This window comes from Ictidomys tridecemlineatus, chromosome 4 (assembly GCF_052094955.1).
Source record: "Ictidomys tridecemlineatus isolate mIctTri1 chromosome 4, mIctTri1.hap1, whole genome shotgun sequence".
NCBI classification, from domain to species: Eukaryota; Metazoa; Chordata; class Mammalia; order Rodentia; family Sciuridae; genus Ictidomys; species Ictidomys tridecemlineatus.
The window spans coordinates 117,438,300-117,445,466 of NC_135480.1; positions in this window are offsets into that span (position 1 = coordinate 117,438,300).

A 7,167-nucleotide genomic window follows, 5' to 3' on the forward strand; every position below is an offset into this window, starting at 1 on the left:
CTACTTCCCTAAGCCATGTCCCACGTACCTAAAGTTATCACTCATCCATTTAAAATAAGAATAGACTAAATAGTTTCAACTTTTATACTCTAATCATACTTTTACCTCTGAACATTTCTGGTATCTTTGGTGGGGATACCTCATATACAAACCATAGCAGGTTGTTTTTTGTTTTTTTGTTTTTGTTTTTTTTCTTCTTTGAGACAATCTCACTAAGCTGCTCAGTACAGCCTGGGGCTTGTGATCCTCCTGCCTCATCATCCTGTATAGTTGGTATTAAAAGCCTGCCCCACTGCTTCTTGCCAGTCTGTGATATTTTGATATGGCAGCCCGAGAAAACTAAATAAATCAACCTCATTGCAATCTTGTAAGGCAAGATTTATCAGAGGAAGTAGTTCTAAAAAATTAATCAGAATATATTTAGAATATAGCAGTAAACAATTGTGAAATTAAATTTTAAAGTATCATAATGTCCCAAATCAGAAAATATTTAGGTATAAATTTAAGAAAATGCATCCAAGACCTCTATATTAAAAGTAATATAAAGTATTGCTGAAAGAAATTAAAAGAGACCTGAATAAGTGGAAAGTTATACCACATTCATAGGTTGAAAAATTCAGTATCATTAAGATTTAAATTCTTTCAACTGATCTACAGAATCAATTGGAATCAATGCAATTCAATTAAAATTTTAGCAAAATTTCTTTTTGGAAGGTGTCAGAATTTGACAATTTCATTTGTAAAGTATACAGAAAAACAAAGGACCTAGAACTGCCAAGCATTGAATATTTATTAATGAAAATTCAATGTAATGTTGAATACTGAAAACACAAGAATAAAGTTAGATGGTCTTACTCTACCTTATTTCATGACTTTCTAGAGAACTATAAAGATCAAGAGCATTTCATATTAGAGTAAGGATAGGCATATTAATGGAACAGAAGAGAGTATACAGGAATGTTACAAATATATGTATATGTATATACTTTTATACATGTATATATATATTCTCTATAGGAATATATATACACATATGTATGTATATATAGATATTGTATATCTATATATACACACATACACACATACATACATAGAGAGAAAAGAAAAGCAATTCAGTGAGTAAAGGCACTCTTAAATAAATGGTGCTGAAAGAGGTGGATCAAGAGTTCAAAAGAATGAAGCATAACTTCAATTTCTACCTCTCACAAAGATGAAAAGTCATTTTAAGAAGAATCACATGTGAGGAATGGAGGAACATTAGATATGACAAAGGGGAGAGAGGGAATGGATAGGGCAATGGGGTAGGAAAGATGGTGGAATGAGATGGACATCATTACCCTAAGTACATGTATGAAGATATGAATGGTGTGACTCTACTTTGTGTACAACCAGAGATATGAAAAATTTTGCTCTATATGTGTACTCTGAACTGAAATGTATTCTGCTGTCATGTGTAATAAATTAGAATAAATAAATTTAAAATGGAAAAAAATGGCAATAAGAAGACACTAAGCCACAGACAATGAGAATAGAACACACGTATCCGATAAAGAACTTGGAACTGCAACTCAATGATAAGAGGACATCTTGAAATTTTTAAAAATGGTGACAGGATTCAACAAGTACTTACAAAATAAGATACACATAGATGAGCTAATAAATACTTGAAAAAATACTCAATATCATCAGATATCATGGTAATGCAAATTAAAATAAAAATGAGCAGACTCATTTTAGGTAGTAGTAGAGAACTTTCCTGCCACGTTCAAGGTCCTGGGTTCAATCCCTAGCACAGGAGGAAAAAATAAAAATAAAAAAGAGCTAGTACTTCAAATCTGCTACAAAGATTGAAATTAAAATTCCTGAAACATCAAATATTGGCAAGAATTCAGAGCCACTGGAATTGCCATACATTGATGGCAGAAAAGGGACATGTAACAACCACTCTGGGAATTGTTTGGTTGTGGTTATTTTTTGCTTTTTCTCAAAAACAAGTATTTCTAAAATCTATGCACTAAAAAGCAGTGGAAACCTGTTAGCAGTGAGACTATCTAGCCTCAGATTTGTGTTCTCTTAGAGGTAAAATGAATTAGGTTGCCTTGGAATATTATCTGTGTCCAGCTCTTAGGCAGGAAGTACAAATGATAGGCAGTACCACTTTTAGTACCAAAATGCAAAGCAGCTATCAAATAGACAGAGGAGCCACTGGTGAAGGGGCTCTTATTGGCCAAAGATGGAACTTAAAGTAACCCCATTTGTGCAAAAGTCTGTAGGTATCAAATCTATGCATTACTGGGTATGTGAATCTAACTAGCAACACTATTCTCCAAATACATCAGAAGAGGGTTTGCTGTTTTCTTCTGTACCACTTGCCTGAAGCATGTTCAGTAGAGTATGGGAGCTACAGTGTTCCTCGGTCAGTGCAGTCCATTTCTTTTTAGAAAAAAATAGAGTAGCAATTGTTCTTTATCAGTGTTCCGGTAAGGGAAGATTGTGTGACAGGGTTTAGAACTGCCTGTGGCAAACTGTTTTCTTTTTTTTTTTTTTTTAACTTTTTAAATTAACTCTTAATATGTCGAAGTTCTACATGTAAATAATCTAAGTCAAATATTTTGATAAGACTTTTAATGAAAACCATAGCCTTCTTTCTCATCTTACCCCACTCCTGGTTCCTGTTCTTCAGAGTCATTTTCAAAGCATTTATTTGTTTTTTTTTTCTGGTAATTACTTACAGATGTCAAAACAGCATGCTTAAACTATTATTGATTTTTAATTTTAGGTAAATTTATTCATCTCTATGGGAAATTGGAATTTATAGCTCCTGACTTCTTCTACCCTCCACTCTGCCTATCATATCAATAGTTTTGGTTAAGTCAATGTTCAATATTTACATTATTATACATATTGTTTATTGTTGAGCCTCAGTGTTCTATGGTATCCTTGTACAATAATGTAATTTTGGAAATCCTCAATCTTCTCTTACTAGACAATTAGAATACTAGCTAAGTAAGAATTAATAGATATTTGACTGTAGTCCAGACCTTGAAATAATACATTTTATTTAGATAATACAGCTATAATTCTAATTTAATTTTGTATAAAATATAATTAATAATACCAATGCAAATACTAATGTAATAATTCGTGCAGATAACACTAGTTATTTATAATAATACCATTGTAATACTAACATAAAAATAAATACTGGGAGAAGGCTAGGGGCTGTATCTTAGTGGTTTACATAGTATATGAGAAGTCCTGAGTTTGTTTTCTAGCACTGAAAAAAATTAAATACATTTAAAATAATAATAAAAAAGTACTAGGAAAATGATGTGGCAAAATATATACTCTAGAATATAAAATTGAATTGGCAGTTTTGCCTTGAGACATAAGGGGTAGTAAAAAGATTGGAATAGGTTTTGGTTAGGGAGCCAAACCCCAAATGGATCAGAAACTCAAATGTAAAACAAAATTACCATAGTGTGTGATTCTGTGTCCATGAAAATAAAATCAACCTGGTTGAGAACAAAGAAAATTACATTTATTCAGGGCTAATTAAGATTGTAATTTTGGAAAACAGAGATTCAAATAGTTTTGAAAATGGGCTTTTTGGCCTTGTTCAAAGTGGAAAACCACAAAGGGTAATGGGGTGGTGCCTTCATCATTTGCTTGTCAGGAATTGCGATTGATATGAACAGGAGTTAAGCAGTTTTCTATGAAAGGGATTGGGTGTGATCTCAATATCTGTGCAATTTAGGGAAATCAGGAAGGCTTCAAGACTGGTGAAAGAAAAATGAATTGTGGTTTGGCCTAATTTTTAGTCACAATGCATCTGGGCAGGTAGGCCAGTTCAAAAAGGTCAGTGAAGATATGTCTGAGATCTGTTTAACAATGGCCTCCTGACTCCATTTTAAGTGTTGCTGAACCAATGCAACTCCCTTTTGATTTTTTTTCCCTGACATATGTATATAACATTCTTAAAATGATAAAATTTTATAACTGAAGCACAGATCTCTTATTGCCAGAGCCTAGAGAGGGGATGGAGGAAAGAAGTAGGTGTGGCTATAAAAATGCAATTCCTGTGGTGATGGAAAGATTCTGTAATTTCTGTGTACCAGTGTCAACATCTTGGTTCCTATATTGTATTTAGTTTTTTTTAAAATTATGCTTAGTACTTGGGTTCATTTTGACAAAATTATACATGCAAGGAATTTGATTTCAATCCCCATTCCCACCTTTTTTTCTCCTCCTCCCTTCTCCTATTCTTCCTCTACTGATCTTCCTTTCACTCCTTTGTTATTTTTTTATTGGTTCTTTCTTCTCATAAGGATGAAATTGCCTTTTGTACATTTAGGTGTGTAAACAACATCATTTCACTATATTCATTCCATATTTCTTTTCTAAAAAATATTTATTCTTTAGTTATAGGTAGACAAAATATCTTTACTTCACTTTATGTGGTGCTGAGGATCAAACCCAGCACCTTACACATGCTAGGCTAGAGCACTCCACCTATGCACCACAACCCCAGCCCTTCATTCCATATTTCTTCCCCTTTCCCTTCCTTCCTTCCTCCTTCTTATTCTCCTTCTTCTAGCCATTAATCTTCCCTACATGCTTATGATATTAATCCCCACCCCCATTGCTTTCTTTCCCTTATTTTACTCTAGCTTCCATATATGAGAGAAAACATTGATTTTTGATTTTCTGTGTCTGGCTTATTTCACTTAGCATGAGGTTTTCCACATTCATCCATTTACTGGCAAATGCCATTATTTCATTATTTTTTATGGTGAGTAAAACTCCAGTGTATGTATATACCACATTTTCTCGATCCACACATCTATTGACAGACATCTGAGTTGGTTGCATAATTTGGCTATTGTAAATTCTGATGCTATAAACAGTGAGGTGGATGTATTGCTATAGTATATTGATTTTAGTTCTTTTGGATAAATACTGAGGAGTGGGTTAGTTGTGTCTTATGGTGGTTCTATCCATAGTATTTTGAGGAATCTCCACATTGCTTTCCAGAGTGGTTGTAATAATTAGCAGTCCTCTCAACAATGGATCAGTGTACGTTTTCTCTCATATCCTCTTCAGCATTCATTATTGGTTGTGTTCTTGATAATTGCCATTCTGACTGAAATAAAATGAAATCTTATTATATTTCTGATTTGCATTTCCCTGATTGCTAGAGATGTTGAACATTTTTTTCATGTATTTATTTGTTGGCCATTTGTGTTTTCTTCTTTTGAGAAATGTCTCTTTCCTTCTTTTACACATTTATTGGTTGGATTATTTGTTTTTTGGAATTTAGTTTTTGCATTCTTTATATATAATGGGTATTAATCTCATCAGAGGAGTAGCTAGCAAAAATTTTTTCCCATTTTGCAAGCTCTCTCTTCAAGAATCATTTCTTTTGCTGTGTAGAAGCTTTTTAATTTGATGGCATCCCACCTATTGATTCTTGATTTTATTTCTTGAGCTTTAAGAGTCTTGTTGAGGAAGTTGATGCCTGAATGTATATGATGGAATGTTGAGCCTATGTTTTGTTCCAGCAGTTGCAAGATTTCTGGTGTAATTCCTAATCCCTTTGCTCCATTTTGATTTGACTTTAATGCAGGGTGAGAGAGAGGCATCTAATTTCATTCTCCTACATATGTATATCCAGTTTTCCCTGCACCATTTGCTAAAAAGGTTGTATTTTCCTCAGCATATATATATGGGCACGTTTTTCAAGTGTCAAAAGATTGTAAATATGTGAGTTGGTCTCTGTCATCTATTCTGTTTCATTGGTCTTCATGTCTATTTTGATGTCAACACAATGCTGTTTTTGCTCACTATAGCTGGTTAGTATAATTTGAGATGGGGTATTGTGATGCCTACTATATAATTTTTCTTGCTCAGAATTGCTTTGGTTATTCTGGGTATCTTACTCTTCCAAATGAATTAAAGGACTTTTTTTTCTAGATATATGGAATGTCATTGGTATTTTCATGGGTATTGCATTGAGTCTGTATATTACTTTTGTAGTTAGGCCATTTTGACAACATTAATTCTGCCTGTCCAAGAACATGCAAGGTCTTCTGAGATCTTCCATTTTACTCAAGAAAAAAACCCTGAGGCCATCCTTGACATCAAATTCTACATCTAATTAATTGGCAAGTCCTGTGGCTGTACTTCTAAACATGTCCAGAATCAGACCACTTCACACTGTCTACATTGCTCCCACCCTGGTCCAAACCAGCATCAACTCTCACATATTGAAAGAAAGCCCTTTCTTTTCTTTATCCTTGCCCCAGGCATTTAGACCATGCTAACAAGGAAGTCTGATCACACCACTTCTTGGTTTAAAGCACTCCAGTGGCTTCCCAGATCACTCAGATCAAAAGTAAAGCTGTTCCTTTGATCTCCAAGTCCCTGAACAATTTAGACTCCTCATTAACCTTTCTGATTTTATCAGCCTTCTATCTTAAAGCCTCATCTTTAAGCCAGTTTCTCTGGCTTTTTCAAGTTTACCAGAGTGTTCCTGCCACAGGGCTTGAAGTTACCTGCCTAAAAAAGCTTTCCCACCCACCCGCCTATGTACTAAGATGATTCACTACCTTACTTTTTACATTTACTCATTTACTCAGCTGTAACCTCCCTCCCCTGTACTGGGTATTGAATCCAGGGCATTGAGAATGCTAGGCAAGTGCTCTACTACTGAGCTATAATCCCACACCTTTTATTTTATTTTGAGACAGAGTCTTGTCTAGGCTGGTCTTAAATTTTCCTGCCTCACCCCCACCCCCAGTGCTGTGATTATAGGTATATGCTACCATGCCCAGTGACATTTCACCCTCTTGTTAAGACTTTCCTAGCCCCCTTACATAAAATAAAGCTTAAATCACAAGACTACAATAGGATCTATAGTCAATACCATTTTTGAAAATGAGGAAAATATGTCCATACAAGCAGTCATGCATGTTTTGTAGGACCACCTACGAATCACGGGATATTGATTAATTTTAAAGATTTAATTAACTTTTAGAGAACTTTTTTCTCTCTCTCAGGGCCTTGTGTATGCTGTTTGCTTTTATAGTGAGACCAAATTGCTCAGGCTAGCCTCAAACTCATAATCCTCCTGCCTAAGCCCTTGAATAACTGGGATTACAAGTGTGC